Source organism: Lagenorhynchus albirostris, chromosome 10, assembly GCF_949774975.1.
Source record: "Lagenorhynchus albirostris chromosome 10, mLagAlb1.1, whole genome shotgun sequence".
Lineage (NCBI taxonomy): Eukaryota > Metazoa > Chordata > Mammalia > Artiodactyla > Delphinidae > Lagenorhynchus > Lagenorhynchus albirostris.
Window position 1 is genome coordinate 103,909,368 of NC_083104.1, and position 14,920 is coordinate 103,924,287.

The 14,920-nt window shown below is 49.7% G+C and overlaps 2 long non-coding RNA genes across 4 annotated transcripts; both read left to right on the plus strand.

The window, feature by feature from the left end:
* Positions 1 to 1,939: 1,939 nt before the first annotated feature.
* On the plus strand, positions 1,940 to 6,992 carry LOC132527791 (uncharacterized). Of its 3 annotated transcripts, none has more exons than XR_009543092.1 (5): positions 1,940 to 2,162; positions 3,030 to 3,123; positions 3,772 to 4,007; positions 4,566 to 4,650; positions 6,206 to 6,992. It is a non-coding gene; the product is annotated as an uncharacterized LOC132527791 (long non-coding RNA). The 3 variants fall into 3 exon arrangements; XR_009543093.1 differs by lacking the exon at positions 1,940 to 2,162 and adding an exon at positions 2,169 to 2,487; XR_009543091.1 differs by lacking the exon at positions 1,940 to 2,162 and adding an exon at positions 2,617 to 2,739.
* Positions 6,993 to 9,194: 2,202 nt separating this feature from the next.
* LOC132527793 (uncharacterized) lies at positions 9,195 to 11,482 on the plus strand. The gene is made up of 3 exons (XR_009543095.1): positions 9,195 to 9,590; positions 10,006 to 10,173; positions 10,301 to 11,482. It is a non-coding gene; the product is annotated as an uncharacterized LOC132527793 (long non-coding RNA).
* Positions 11,483 to 14,920: the final 3,438 nt, after the last annotated feature.

Sequence of the window (14,920 nt, forward strand, 5' to 3'; positions counted from 1 at the left end):
CATGGTGGTTGGGAGGCAAAGGGTCGTGACCTTCAGGATTCACTTTTTCCAGTTTTCTCCACTGGAGAGAGAAGAGTGTGATCTAGCCGGGGTAAGCAGCCACTGCGGTCCAGCTCTCCCGGCTCCCGTCAGCACAGGTGGTACCAGGGGCTGAGTGTCTGTTTGCTGTGGTGTCTGTTTTCCCCCAGCACCACTCCTGGTCCCGGTGGCTGAGGTTCTCACGGTGTCCTGGTAGCTGGGCCCCTTTCACTGTTGCTCTGATGGCATCAAAGCAGTGGTGGGCGAAGCGCTGGCTCTGGCCGTGTTTCTCCACACGCCCTGTGAAAAGCAAGTGAGCAGCAGTGTGATGGTGTCTCGTCTTGACCCTGGAGGACAGGTTCTGGGCACGTTTGGGAGAGGGAGTGGGGCCCCCCCAGGCTCTCCCGGCTGCCCGTCAGCCCCAGGAGAGGACTTGGGCGGGGGCCCCACTGGACTGGTCGCGGTTTGCGGGACAGCGTCATTGCCTGCCAGAAAGAGGGGCAGAAAATCGTGCTTATCTAGACTTGACCCGGTGACAGATACTTTCTCCAAATTGCAGGAAATGAGCCTGTTTCTTTAGGGAAGAGAACTAAAGGTATGTATTTGCCAATGACAAACTTTGAGTTTTGAAGTGAAACTAGAATTTGGGAAACTTTTATTCACCACTCTAAGCTTTTACACCTTCCCCAAACTGCAAGATTTTTCTAATAAGGTCAGAGCTAATATGAATTTGAACCAAAAAGCACACTATTGCAAAAGGTTGAATGCAAAGCTGATACGAGTCCAACAACTTCCTATTAAGCTGGACGTGAAAGAGATTAGCAACAATGAAAATAGGCCCCCTTTTCTTTTCTGAGAAAATTTTCTTGTTAAAAAATTTTTTTGAATTTAATTTGTTTTTTTTTTGGAAAACATAGTTTTTCCTGATAAGGATATGTACATTAGCATGTAATAAATTTACTAGTTTATTTTAAATGAATGAGTTAATAAATATTTAAAAACCTTATCTATCTATCTAGACACATGTATATACACATATATATTTATATACAGATATATTTATAAAAGCTATTTAGGGGACCCTTAATAATTTGTAAGCGTGTAAAGGAGTCCTGAGTCCAAGAAGTTTGAGAATGATGGTCGAGGGAACTGGTAAAGGACTCTTGGGGGTTTCCTAGTTCTCTTTCTTCCTCTGGTGGCTGGGAAGAGGGGTGGCTGGACGCTAAGATACGATCTCCACTTTGTCATCCGGGTGGAGTTTGATATTCCTATGGGCCCTAGTACTACAGCTGTCGTTTCCTCCAAATTCTCTCCATAACATTCGGCTGAAACCGGCTCAGTCAAGAACACACACACACACACACACACACACACACCTGGGCCTGGGTCTGTCTATCTCTGAGCTGATGTGCTGGCCGCACCCCAGCATGGCCCGGGGCAGAGTTACTTCTCCTGGGGAACTTCACACCCACCACACCAGCGGAGCTGGTGGAGTCCACACACCCGCCCGCAGGTTTTACTGGTAGGGGATGCTGGTTTGGAACGTCTGGCGCCTTTAGTGCCTTTGGTTCTCCAACAGTAAGATGGGGTGAGAGCCTGCGGCCAGCTCCTCCCCACGCTGTCCGGTGATGTCACGTTGGCCGTAACTGGAGTATTTCCATCAGAGAGACGGGCAGATGCTATGAATCAGGGCTTGGGGTTTCCACAGAACCAGTGATCACATACTTAGCTGCACATCTCTGCTTTATTCCTCATCACCTTGCAGAGAAATCAAAATAAAGCAATTCTAACAGTGCCTGGCAGTAAGCGCCCAGTGGAAACTAGGTGCTGCTATCACTGTTACCGTGTTTCCAATGCACAGGTGATTCTGACCCACACCAAAGTTTGAGAACCACCATTTTGGCAGAAAAGGGTGGTTAGTCTTTGTAAAAAACACAGGATTCCTCCCTGCCTGGGGCGTCCTTCACAGGACAGCTTCCTTCACAGCCTGGACCTGCAGGATTGTGGCAATCACGCGCAGATGGTGCTGGGGCGTCTGCGCCCTACTCGCTTTCCTTATTTGGGGGTGGGAGGTTGCCTGCCCCACGCGGGAAAGACTTACGGCCTGACGTGCAGACTGAAAAGTGCCTCCTTTCAGCTGAGGGGTGGGTTTGTCTAAAGAAGCGCTTCTTTATGGTGGGTGGGTGGCAGATACGGGGAGGGCCTTGTAGAGGGAGGAGGAACTCAAGGGAAAGGGTCACAGATGCCCCTGTGGACCAGCCTTGTCTCCTCTGCCCCTGCTGATACACTCATGCGAGACCCCAAGAGGACAGAGCCCTCCCCAGGTCCATCTCAGCTGTAGGACGACGTAGGGGCCTCCCAGGCTCCATCCAGAAATATCTCAGAGGACCTTCCCACTACCTGTTCTGGAGGCAACTCCAATACCCTCAGAGCTGCAGCTTTAAAAGGCTTGCCTTGAAATCAACCCAGGTATTTTCTTTCCATTTTGCTTCTTGAATCAAAGAATCGGTCTCTAGAAAAATGTTTCAGTCGCTGAACTTTGTGTATATTAACAATTTTGTGTTACACTAAACCATTAACAGAGCTTCGTTTTGTTTTCAGTGCAAAGTGAGCATTTCTGGGGTCCACACTTCAACATAGCTGCTCAAAAGGTCTGAGGACGTCCTTTTGGCTGATAGAGTCCCAGAGGCACGGTGCTCCAGACACCCCGGGTTTATCTAGGTCAGAGCTTTGCCTCCGAGCACGAAAGCTCCTATCTCATCCATCAGGTTTTCCTAGGAACCAGTGCAAACATTTCTCTAAGTCGTTTATTGCCAAGGTTTAGACACTGGTTTACTTTTACTCATGAGTGATCTTAGGCAGATTTGATTTAAAGCCTTTGATTCTGTTAAATCCAATTTCATTTAGGAAGAAGGAGAAAGAGGTGGGGGAGGGAGGGGGGAGGGAGAGAAAAAGAAGAGTGAAGCCCGCTGTCTAGTTTAAAATAGTGCTGATTTAATTATGTGTTTCAGATTAATTTTTCCATTAAGTGAGGAAGCACGATATTGGTTTGTTTTGTGTGTGACCGTTACTAACTGAAGTGGATACTTGTCAAGTTATTACAAGGTGAAGTGTCTCTAACTAAACATATTAATCATGGATTGGAGAGGGTATTTTCACGCCCTGTGCTTATTAGAAGGATGGGCGCTATCATAGTCAAATCATACACACTTCAATTGCTTTGCTCAACTCAGAGTAGCAGGCTTACATATTCTGTATGTTTCCCCATGTTTATTTTTGTAAAAACAACACATGGATTTTTAATCTGCTTCATGTTTCTAAACGTTACATCGGATCATTTAAAATAAATCTCAAATGGGCTTTCTTCCCAGTCAAGGTGGAAACAGAGAGTGATGAATTGTCGTTAACTCCACTTCGCCGTCCTTGTCTTTATCTCTGAACCAGAAAAGAGAGACGTGTACCTAATTTGCCAAGCATTAAATGATTTTCTTCAATTTTACCTAAGTTAACTCAAGAGAGGAAAATGTTTCTACAGGTGTAGAAGCTTCTGATGTTAAATCGTCCTCACTTCGGCCGTTGCTGTGACTGTAGGACCTTAATCGTCTTGCAGTCGCTCACCTGGGACTTTTAAAATAACCCAAACACCCAACTACATTTGACACCATTATTCCTTGGTGCTAAACGTCTTACATTTGGACCCCGGTGAGCCCCTGACATCCTCTTTCCAGTATAACTGCTTTTCCTTCACAGCAGTTAAGGACATTGATGTCAGAACCGAGTAGTTGAAGGAGGTTCAAGAAAAGGATCTGGAAATGAGACACGACAGGCTTGCACTATTGGTGAACTTGCTTGAAGGTCCACACGATCGTGTCATGTTCTACTAAGAATAAGCATTCCCACCACGATGACCAATTTCAGCTTTGACGTGGCCCAAGCAGAAGCTGTCTTTGAACATTGATCGAGCAAAGGTCTTGGTGTTCGTATTAAAAGTTAGTTTTCTGTGTGCCCTTTGCCACATGGTAGGGCTCAGCCCTCCTGCTTTGCTCCAGCATCTTCGGATGGCGGGGAGCTCGGCAGCCTGGGGATGGTCCCCCCCAGGCCGTGTGTGTGTCCTGACTCCCGAGCCCCCCACTCTCCTCTCCTCGGTCCCCCACGGTCCCAGCGCTTCTCACGCGGGGACCTCCCTTCTCCTCAGGGACCGCTGCCTGCCTCGCTCTAACCTGCCCTCTCGTCTGACTTGCTACAACCCTGGAGCAGACCCTTCACGGGCACGTGTGTGTCCGTGGGGTGGGCGTGTCCCTTGCGGGACCTGGTGGGAAGCTGGGGCTCTCCTCTGAGGTCACCACGCACACACACGTGTGGGGACAGCCAGAGGGCTCCTGGTCCAGTTGAGGGTCCACGGACCCCAGGTCAGCAGTCCCTGTCGGGAATTTTCACTTGGGAGAGGCTCACGCCTGATGGGACGTGGGACGCTGCTGTGTTCTTCCTGCTGCCCTGCCCGTAGGGCTTTCGAAATTACTCACTGTTTTCTAAAATGTTTGCCTCAGTTTTCTCTCCGTGATTAGAGTGTAAGCTCCTTGAAGGAAGGGACAGAGGACTTAGATGACAAGACAAACACTTTGACTAAACAAGGTACAGTAAATGTAGTTGAACACCCGTCGGCCGGTCGACATTTAAATGGGAAGCAGGGCGTGTTTTGTTGCCTAAAATGGCACACTTTCGGTACCAGGGCACATCTGATCCTGGAGGAAGCTCGATGAGCGTGGTGGCATATTCTCTGTGATTTTAGGGAAGGGAGATTCCCACCCATCCCCCTCATGCCTGGAGGGGCCGACCCAAAGGCAAGGAGGGGCTCGGCAGGTATGAGAGGGGACAGAAAAAGAGGAAGGAAGCAGGGGAAGCAGGGGACAGAGGAGAGGAGGGCAGGGGCCAGGGGCCGGCCAAGGGGCCACGCTGGTGCGTGGTCTCCGAATTCAGGCTCCTGAAAACTTCTTTGAGCAATTATCCGTTCCTACCTTTCCATGGCGGTCATGAGACACCCCCGTGCAGGCTGAGTGTCACCTTCTGTGGCCACTCCCCTGTTAGGTCCCAGCCTCGGAACCAGGTAGCTTTGCTTCTTGGTTTCCCTTCGCCCTTACATTCTATTGTTGCTCCTAAGGCCAATGCATATCTGCTGGGGTTTATTTCATCGCTCGGCTACTGCTTTCAAGTAGCGGCCTGAGGCTAGTGTCGCAATAACCTGGCCTTTGCTGCCTCTCCTGGAGAACCCCACCCTTAGAAAGGCTCTGAGGAGTTTCAGAAGGTCAGAGGACGAAAACCATCTTGGCATTCGATGCATATTTGCATACGCATTTAATTTACTTGGGGGAAAAGAGCAGCTATTACCCAAGCAAATATAATAATTGGCCTCATTAGCGATAAAGCTGGAATCGGCATTTTAGGAGACTCAGAGTCAATATGCTGGGCGAATAGCTGTTGCATAAGCTGTTACTGTTGCCGGCACCTACTTGAGCTGCTGTAATTAACTTCACTTTAATTATTAGACTCATGTTCGTTCCCTTCTGGGCCTTTGTATTTATAAGCACGTAGACAAGGGCTCTTTATTAAGCATGTTGAGGGAGAGGTACACCCGACAGCCCGGTGCCAGGCCCTGGACCCCAAAGGCTGGTCCTAAAGTGATGAGCTGAGCAGGGCTTGGCTCACCTTTTCTCTAAAAGGCCGAACAGCAGCTGCTTCGGGCTTTGTAAACCAGGCTCAGGGGAGGCTGGTCACGGAGGCTGCCTGACGGGGCGGGGCTGTGCACCAATAAAACGTGACAAAAACCGGCCAACTGTCCGAGAGATCATAAGAACATTTGAGCAAATGGAAGTCAGCCAGTGGGGACCGCGGACCGGGCGGCTGCCTGATGCACAAGGCGGGAGCTTTGGGCCACAAACTGCTGACGTTCCCTTCTGACGCTTAGAGGCCTTTGCTTTTCTCTTATTCCTCGATTCTTAGTTCAAGAGCTAAGGTTGCTGAAGGAGGGACGTTTCTAAAGGTCCAGGTCAGTAGCCTGGGCCGTGCCCCTGCCGGCTCCTGTCTGCACTTTCATGGCTGCTCTTGGGCTACAAAGGTGGGGGAGTAGTTGCTGCAGTGGCTTGGTGGACGGCACACAAAGACCACATATTTGCTCTCTGGCCCTTTACAGGAAGCGTCTGTGGGACCCTGCTGTACACAGGCAACTGCAGTCGTCTCTCGAAGGGAAATACGATGTGTGTGGTCAGCTGTGTATCATCACACACGCAACAAGTACCTGTGTCACGAGTCCACTGTTCACAGATAAGCCTGATAAATGTGTGAACACAGGTTACGGGTTATGATGCCACCAGAGAGGATCCGCGTTGCGCGCCTGGATTCTGGGCAGCCGCCTCGCTGCACACAATCCCCACGGGAGGCTCCTGCTTCCCCACTGGCGGCCGCGCTGCTGGGGGTCAAGCCGCCCGTCGTCAGAACAAAAAGGCCCCAGAAGGTGCAGGAGGAATGGCCGGAGGAGGCCACCTGGGGACAGATTCCACACGCACACCTTACAATAAGGACTTAAATGAGCTTCTCACTCAGAGTTTTAAAGTGCGGGTGTTTGCACCGTGGACGGCTGTCTCCCTGCCTGCGAGACTTAGGGAAGCTTTGGAGAGGGCTCAGAGCCCCGTCAGCGCCCCCTCCAGGGCCTGGTGGGTCACCCACGGTTTACACCCGCTGTCATTTTCTCTCCTGGTTTTCCAGGCTTTGCTGGATGCTAATTCATTGTCCAAACATCCCCCAAAGTGCGCTTTGTAGAGTTGAGAGACACAGCACTGCGGGGGAACACTGAGAAAGGCCTCGGTCACCGGTCCCCGCAGGTGAGGAGACAGGCTGGGCGCTGAATTTCCACGCGCACTGCCCTTGGGGCCGTTTTCTGCACCATCAGTGGTCTTCCAAATAGAGCCCTCTTAAATAAAACATGCCAACGTATGAGCCCAGGAGGATGCATCTGCCGCTCCCGGGCCCAGACGGAGGGGGTGGAGTCACCTGGAAGGGCGTCGGGCACCCAAACCCTTGGCGGGGCCTGTCCCAAAGCCCGGCTGGGCCCATACCTCCTGTCGAGGCTGCCTGCTCAGGCCTCCGAAAGGACTCGCAGCACCCTTTCGGTTGCCAGACGTCGGTGTGATGGGCAGGGCCTGGGCCGGCCCCGCAGCATCTTACGACAGGGGCTCCGTCTGTGGCGCCTTTGGGGGAGTTTCTCCACGAGAGACTCCATGCAAGGGTCTCACCGACCTTTGCTGCCAGCCCCATGCCCTCCCAACCCCCGTTATTCATCTGCAGGACAGCGTGGGTCATGAAAGGGGTGGCCCAGGCCCCTTCACGCCTGTCCTGTGAGTCAGCGCCGAGGCTGCCGCGGCCTGAGCCCCCAGGGCCGTGCTGGGGTCGGAGGCCCAGGAGGTGGGAGCTCAGACGCGGCCGATCTGCCCTAGACGAGGGACGAGATAGTAACGTGACCGTTTATGCCCGTTTGTGACCACACTGCTCCTGTCGTGCCGGCCAGACGTGCTCCCTAGGTGACCAGGCAGGAGGGGGCCTTCTGGGACTGGCCTTGGGCGGCCCCTTCTCAGGGCAAGTCAGCGACCCCGCCCCACCTGGGCAGTGACCCCGCCCCACCTGGGCAGTGACCCCGCCCCACCTGGGCAGTGACCCTGTCCCCCACCTGGGCAGTGACCCCGCCCCACCTGGGCAGTGACCCCGCCCCACCTGGGCAGTGACCCCGCCCCACCTGGGCCCCCTCTGCCTGCTGCTCCTGCAGGCGGTGACCCAGCAGGAGAAGCCGGTTAACCAGCAAAGGGGACCTTGACCCGCCTGCGGGACTGGAGAGACGAGAGTCCCTCTGGAGAGAAAAGGGCCGGGGCCCACGCTCTCCCCGTGTCTGTCTCTGTTCCGAGAGTGCGTGTGCGTGTCCGTGTGCACGCGTGCCGGGGCGTCTCGAGGAGGAGCCCACGCACATGCCCTGTGCCCCCGGTTTGCCGGCAGTGGAGGGGCTCGTGTCTGCAGCCGCACGCCGCTCCTTCCGCCTGCAGGCAAGGTCAGCCCGTCTCAGTCCGCAGGTGTCGCTGCGCTTGGAGACTGCCGCCACCCCCAGGGTTCCGGTGAGTTCACTGCTGGGCCTGGCGAGCGGCGGGGGCTGTTCTGCACGTGCACGTCTGCAGGAATCCCAGCCTTCTCCTCTGTGGACAGAGGGTTCTTGGCAGGAAGGATGAGGCTTTTTCTTCAGCATCTGCTCACGTTAGTCGGCCACCTGCTCCAGGGAGGCCAGGTTTGCTGACTTACAGGGACTGATCTGCAGTCAGGGGATGCATTCCAGCGCGGGCAGGGCCCGGGTCTGCGCGCAGCTCCTGGGACGCGCTACGCTGGTGGGCGGGGCCGAGGGGCAGCGGGGCGCGGAGCGCTGTCGTCTTCACTGCGCTTTAATGATGGGGTGAGCATGTTGGGGCCGCAGCCCAATAGGTGAGGATAATTACGCCTGGAATTCATGCACCCCGGCCCCACGTTATCACTCACAGCCGCCCTCCCAGCGCTTGGGGGCCGGAGAAGTGTCAGGATGGCTCCAGGGCTGGAGACCCCAGCTTCCTGGTGAAGCACACGTCTGGCAGAGTCCTGAGAGCACTGCTGCTAGATCCGAAGAGGTCAGCAACCTGATTTTAGGAGAAAAGCACTCCTTTTCTTCCCAGGTTGCCCTCGAGGGAAAACTGGCTCAGAGAGAATTCGCTTCCGGGGCTAACTTGCAGTGGCAGCAAGCAGGGGTTTTGTCTCGGTGCCCTCTCGAATCTCCTTTGTGAACTTGGAACAAAAGCCCCCAAATCTCTCTTGGTGCCCCTGCCTTCTCGGTGGGGGTGGGGGGTGGGGCTGGCCAGAAATGCAGCGCACGGCCACCCGGTCATGAAGCGGGAGACACAAGCTGTGTTTCCTTCCTTTTGTACCCTGGCAGTTTAACAAGGCATTGGTGGGAGGAGCTCCAGGGCCCTGGGTGAGGATGAACCGCGTCCCAGGAACATGTGCCGCCGGGCGCCATGTGCATCAGGGGCGTCTAATCTGAGCGGTGACTGCCCCTCTGGGTATTTTCCTGTGGACGGTTTTGATATGGAAAGGAGCGGTTTACACGGTGGGCCTAGCTTAGTCTGCTATATTTAGCTGTTAAAAAGAGTTCTCTCTGATCTCTTTTTTGGGAACGGTCCTCTGCCCCAGCTTCTCTGTTACCCACTCTGCAGGGTGTGACAGCTGAGGCTGGTCACGTGGAAAAACAAAACAGGCTTCTCGCGTTGGGGAGAGTGATCGTATTTTATGCGGTGGGAAAAGTAAGGAGGAAGATAGGTTCTTTGAGCTACAAGAAGAGCCTGAGGGAATGTCCAGTCGAGTGGTTTTCAGCTTTCCTGTAGCCCTTGGTCCTCCAACATGAGGGCGGATGCTCAGGGCAGGTGAGGCCTTGGGAGCCCCTGCTCACGTGGTCACTCTGTCCTCTCTGGCCATGATGATCGACGACGAGGCCCAGCCTTGAAACCTGCTCCGAAGTGAGCACATCTATTTGATTTCGTCTCATTTTTATTTATTTATTTTTTTGTGCAGGTATAAACACATTTATTTATTTTTGGTTTTATCAAGGTCATAGTCATTCTATATAAACTCTTGTATTTGTTGTTTTTTTTTTAGCATCTTTATTGGAGTATAATTGCTTTACGATGGTTCGTCTCATGTTTAAAGAAGTCATTTCTGCACCTTTTTACAATTCATGTAATAGATTGATATGGTCAAATATATGCATATAAGTAATTTATAAATCGGTAAATATACATCTTCAGGGTATAGGTATATTCAAAGATTTTCCTGGAGGAGGGATAGACAGTTCAAAAGTTTGGAGGCCACCGTGTCAGTGGACACGTGTGGACAGCACGGCCCGCTACACTAACGCCCTGCTTTTGCCCCAAGGAGGCGGGAGATGCGGGGCCTTGCAGACAGGTGGCCGCTGTTCAGACGGGTGGGCGCCCAGGATGCCACCTCGCACACCAGGGCCTGCGCATCACAGCAGGCTGCCCTCTAGGCCCCGAGCTTGCACAGCTGACGACTAAAGTGCCAGGGCCCGGCAGGAGAGCTTCGGTGGGTACGAGCCCCCGGGGTGAGGCTTCACAGCCCAGTCCATCCTCATCTGGCTTTGCTTCTTCCTCCAGAGAAGTTAATCAACCTCCTGCACAAACGTCTTTTCTTTTTTTCTCCCTACAAATAGATCCATCGAGATCAAACTTCAAAAAAAAAGAGCTAGTTTGTCTTCACATAAGGAAGAAGAAAGAATGACCAAAAGTAGAATTTGGGTGTGTCTTCTGTCTGTGACCAGGCTTCCCTGGTCTGGGGTTTGAGCCTCGTCTTAGACGCTGGTGAGAGCTGGATGGAACCCCCTTGTGAAGAAAGGCTTACGGGAAGGGGGGGACCACAGGACACCTGTTGGGGTTTTGACCAGATGCTTCAGATGTGGATCAACTGAGGGGAACTGACGTCTTGACAATATTGAGTCTTCCAGCTCACGAGCAAGGTGTGTCTCTGCACTAATACAGGACTTGAATTTCCTCAGCAAAGTAGTGTGGGTCTTACGTACCTGTGTCAGACTTAGTTGTGAGTTTGATGCCATTGCAAATGGTGATGTGTTTTTAGTTAAAATCTCCAACTGTTCCTCATTCGTTGCAGTGCAGTCACCTCCCTGTGTCCGCGGGTGATGCGTTCCAGGGCCCCTGAGGGCACCCAAATCCAAGGACGCTCAAATTTCTCTATCAAATGTTTGCGTATAACCTACATACAGCCTCCCATAGACTTTAAATCATCTCTAGATTGCTTGTAATGCCTGCTACAATGTAAATGTTATATAAATACTTGTAAATACAATGCTACGTATATAGGTCCCAGGATGTGGAAAATTCAAGTTTTGCTTTTGGGAACTTTCTGAAATTAAATATATGTATTTGATCTGTGGTTGGTTGGATCTGAGGGTGCTGGACATGCAGATATGAAAGGTTGACTGTGTATAGAAATGCATTTGATATTTCATACTGACCTTGTACCCTGCACCCCTACTTTTACTTGTTAATTCTTGAATCTTTTTACTTAGAGTTCACTAGATTTTCTGCGTAGGTGATTATGTTGTCTGCAAATAAGACAGGTTTAGTTCTTCCTTTCTCATCTGGGGCCATTTGATTTCTTTTTCTTTCCCTGATGGATTGCTGGGACCCCCCCCCCCATTACAATAGTGAGTACAAGTGGTGAAAGTCATGTCCTTGTCTTATTCTTGATCTCAGGAATAAAACTGTCAGCATTTCACCGTTATGTGCACTTTATCAGAGTGAAGAAATTTCTCTCCTATTCCCAGTTTACTGTGAAGCTGTATTTTGTAAAATACTTCTGTGTCCATTGAGATCATCGTGTGGTTTTTCTTTTTAGTTTATTGTAATATGGTAAAATACATCGATTGATTTTTGAATATTAAACCAACCTTGCATTCCTGGGTCAAGCCTCACTGAGTCATAATGTATGTGTATGTATATGCATATATATAAACATAGATGTAAATATTCTAGACAAAATGTCAGCCAATCAAATACAATATACACATAATATTGGAGAGTACATATATTATTATATATTGGATTTGATTTGCTCACATTTTATTTAGAACATTTACATCTATATTCATGAGAGATATTGGTATATTTCTTTTTCTTTTTTTTTTTTTGAGGTACGTGGGCCTCTCACTGTTATGACCTCTCCCGTTGTGGAGCACAGGCTCCGGACGTGCAGGCTCAGCGGCCATGGCTCACGGGCCCAGCCGCTCCCCGGCATGTGGGATCTTCCTGGACCGGGGCACGAACCCGTGTCCCCTGCGTCGGCAGGCAGACTCCCAACCACTGCGCCACCAGGGAAGCCCTCTTGTAATGTTTTTACATAGTTTTGATATCAGGATAACACTAGCCTCAAAGGTGAGTAACTATGTAGTCCTTTTAAATTTTTCTGGAAGAGTTTGCACAGAGTTGGTAATATTTCTTTCTTAAATGTTTGCTAGACTTCCCCTCTGAAGCCATCTAGGCCTGAAGTTTCCTCTTTTTAACTACAAATTAAATTTATTTAATAGGTATAGAGCTGTTCGGGTTATGAATTTCTTAAATGAGAGGTGGATTATCTCTTTCAAGGAATTAGTCCACTTCATCCAAGTTGTCAATTTTATATGCATAAAGTGTTCATAATATTCCCCTATAATTTTTTATTATCTGTAAAATCTGCTGTGATGTCACTAGCTTCACTCCTGATACTGGTGTTTGTTTCTTCTTTCTTTTTTTTTCTTATTCATCTGGCTAGAAGCTTATCAATTTTGTCGATCTTCTCAAACAAGAAGTTTAGTTTCACTGATCTTGTCTCTTGGTTTTCTGTTTTCACTGCACTGAACGTTCCCTTTGATCTTTATTATTTCCTTCCTTCTGCTTGATTTGTCTTCAATTTGTTCTTCATTTTCTAGTTTCTTGAGGTCACTGATTTGAGGCGTTTCTTCTTGTCTGATATAGGTGTTCAATACTAGAATTTTCCCCATAAGTTCTGCTACAGCAGCATTCCACAAATCCTGATATGTTGTGTTGTTATTTTAATTTCATTCACATCCTCTTTTTCTCACCTACCTAAATCTGGAAAGTGCCCAGCCTAATTTATAACACAGGTTTTGTGCTCAACAAATGTTAATTCCCTTGTATCTCATATATCATTTGAATGTTCCCCAGTAGACACTTAAGAAATCCTCATTAAATGAGTATATAATAACAGATAACATTTATAGAATACTTACCACATGCTAGATACTAAGGTACGTTCTTTTCAAATTATCTCGTCTTATCCTTACTACAGTTTTATTAGGCAGGTACTACTATTGTTCCCATGTTATGGATGAGGAAGCTGATGCCGACAGGTTACATAAGTTGCCTTAGGTCCCAGAGCCAGAAAGGGGAGAACCGGAGCCTGTGTGTGTCCATGGCATAGCCCCTCCCCACGTCCATCCCAGGAGAGGCTCCCACCTCACCTGCTTCCTAGCAGTCACTAAACTCAGTGTTTGAGGCCCATTTTGTGGTCAGAACTGTAGCTGGGAATTAACAGACACAGGTCTTTTACCTACAAGGTTAGAGTCCAAGTGTGAAAAAAAACAACAAAAAAGCAACATGAGTAGCAGTCAGAGCTCAGAATGATGTGGGATAGACTCTAAAGGGAATGGAAATTTAGGGAAAGCAGAGAGCGACAAAGCAGGGGCAGTTAAAGAGAGAAGACTTCCCGGAAGAAGGGGACCCCACGGACTCTGAACAAGGGTAAGATGTGAACATCCCCATAGGTTCCCCCAAAGTGTGGCCTGAGCGTGGGAGCGAGGGAGGGCAGAGGGTGAGCTGGAGGGCTGAGGCCACAGAGGTCGGCCCCCAAGGCCCCAGTAGAGAAGACGGATTTTATCCCAAGTGTGTTTGGAAGCTATGGGCAGGTTTTAATAGTAGGTAACATGATCCTGTCAACATTTTAAGGTCACTTGGCTGGAGAATGGGGGTGTGGGGCAGAAAGAACAGTTAGGGGACGAGCCTTCCTGAGACACGCAGTGGGACCGCTGCTCCGTGGGGCTCCGTGGGGTTGCAGGTCAGACATTTGGAGTGGGCCAGGCAGCTCTGCGTGATGTCCCCTGCATGCCAGCTCCAGGTCAGGCATAGGGTGGGTTTCTGAGAGGGAGACAGAGGATGTCAGTGCGGCATTTGCGGGAGGTCGGTTACAACGATGGTCGTGCATGTGGTTAGACCAGGATGGAAGCACAGCTGGAGGGGCTGATGGAGCGGAAACGGGTACCATCGTTGGACCGAAGTGTGGATCCCGACAAAGAATCAAGACCAAGGGCAAACCTGAGCGAGTGAGTTTAAGAGGAGATGGTGGTGGGGAGAGTGTGGCGTGGCTGAAGTTTCAGAAATGGGAGCTAAGTTTCAATGAAAGTGCTGCAAACTTTATATACATGTTTTTCATATACACAAAGCCTTCTTCAGGACCCCAACTTCCCCTCCAGCTATGACCTTACATGCCTTCCGTTTACCATCAAGCTTCAAACTGCTCTTCTTGATGACGCCAGTGACCCCCACAGAGTGACTTGAAGATGCAAATGTCACCATTTCACACCATCAAAGGATAATGAACTCCCTTGTTAGGAGGTCAACATATTTTCCAATTTCCCTTTACGTTTCTTCTTTGGCCCATATATTACTTAGAAGTGTGTTATTTAGTTTCTAAGTATTTGAGGATCTTCCAGATATCTTTCTGCTGGTGATTCCTAACTTAATTCCATCGGGATCAGAGAACATAATTTGTACAACCAGAAGGCTTTTAAATTTATTAAGGTTTGTTTTGTGACCCAGAATATGCCTGATCTTGGAAAGGGTGCTTGAACAGGACATATATTCTGCTATCCCGGGTGGAAGGTTCTGTCGATGTCACTTAGGTCAGTTTGGTTGATATTTTTGGGCTCAAGTCTTATTTATTTTTGCTGATTTCCTGTCTACTTGTTTTACCAATTTTCGAAAAGAAGTTTTAGGAATCTCCAGTTGTAATTGTGAACTTATTTATTTTTCATTGCAGTTCTATCATTTTTCACTCCCTATATTTGAAACCCTGTTATTAAGGGACTACACCTTTAGGATTGCTGGACCCCTTTATCACTGCAAAATGACCTGATTGCTCTGGGGATGTCCTTTCCTTTGAAGTCTACTCTTGTCTGACATAAAAGTCGTCACCGCAGCTTCTCTGACTAGTGTTAGCACGTCTGTTTCCTTCCTTTTACTTCTAACCAACTATCAGGTGA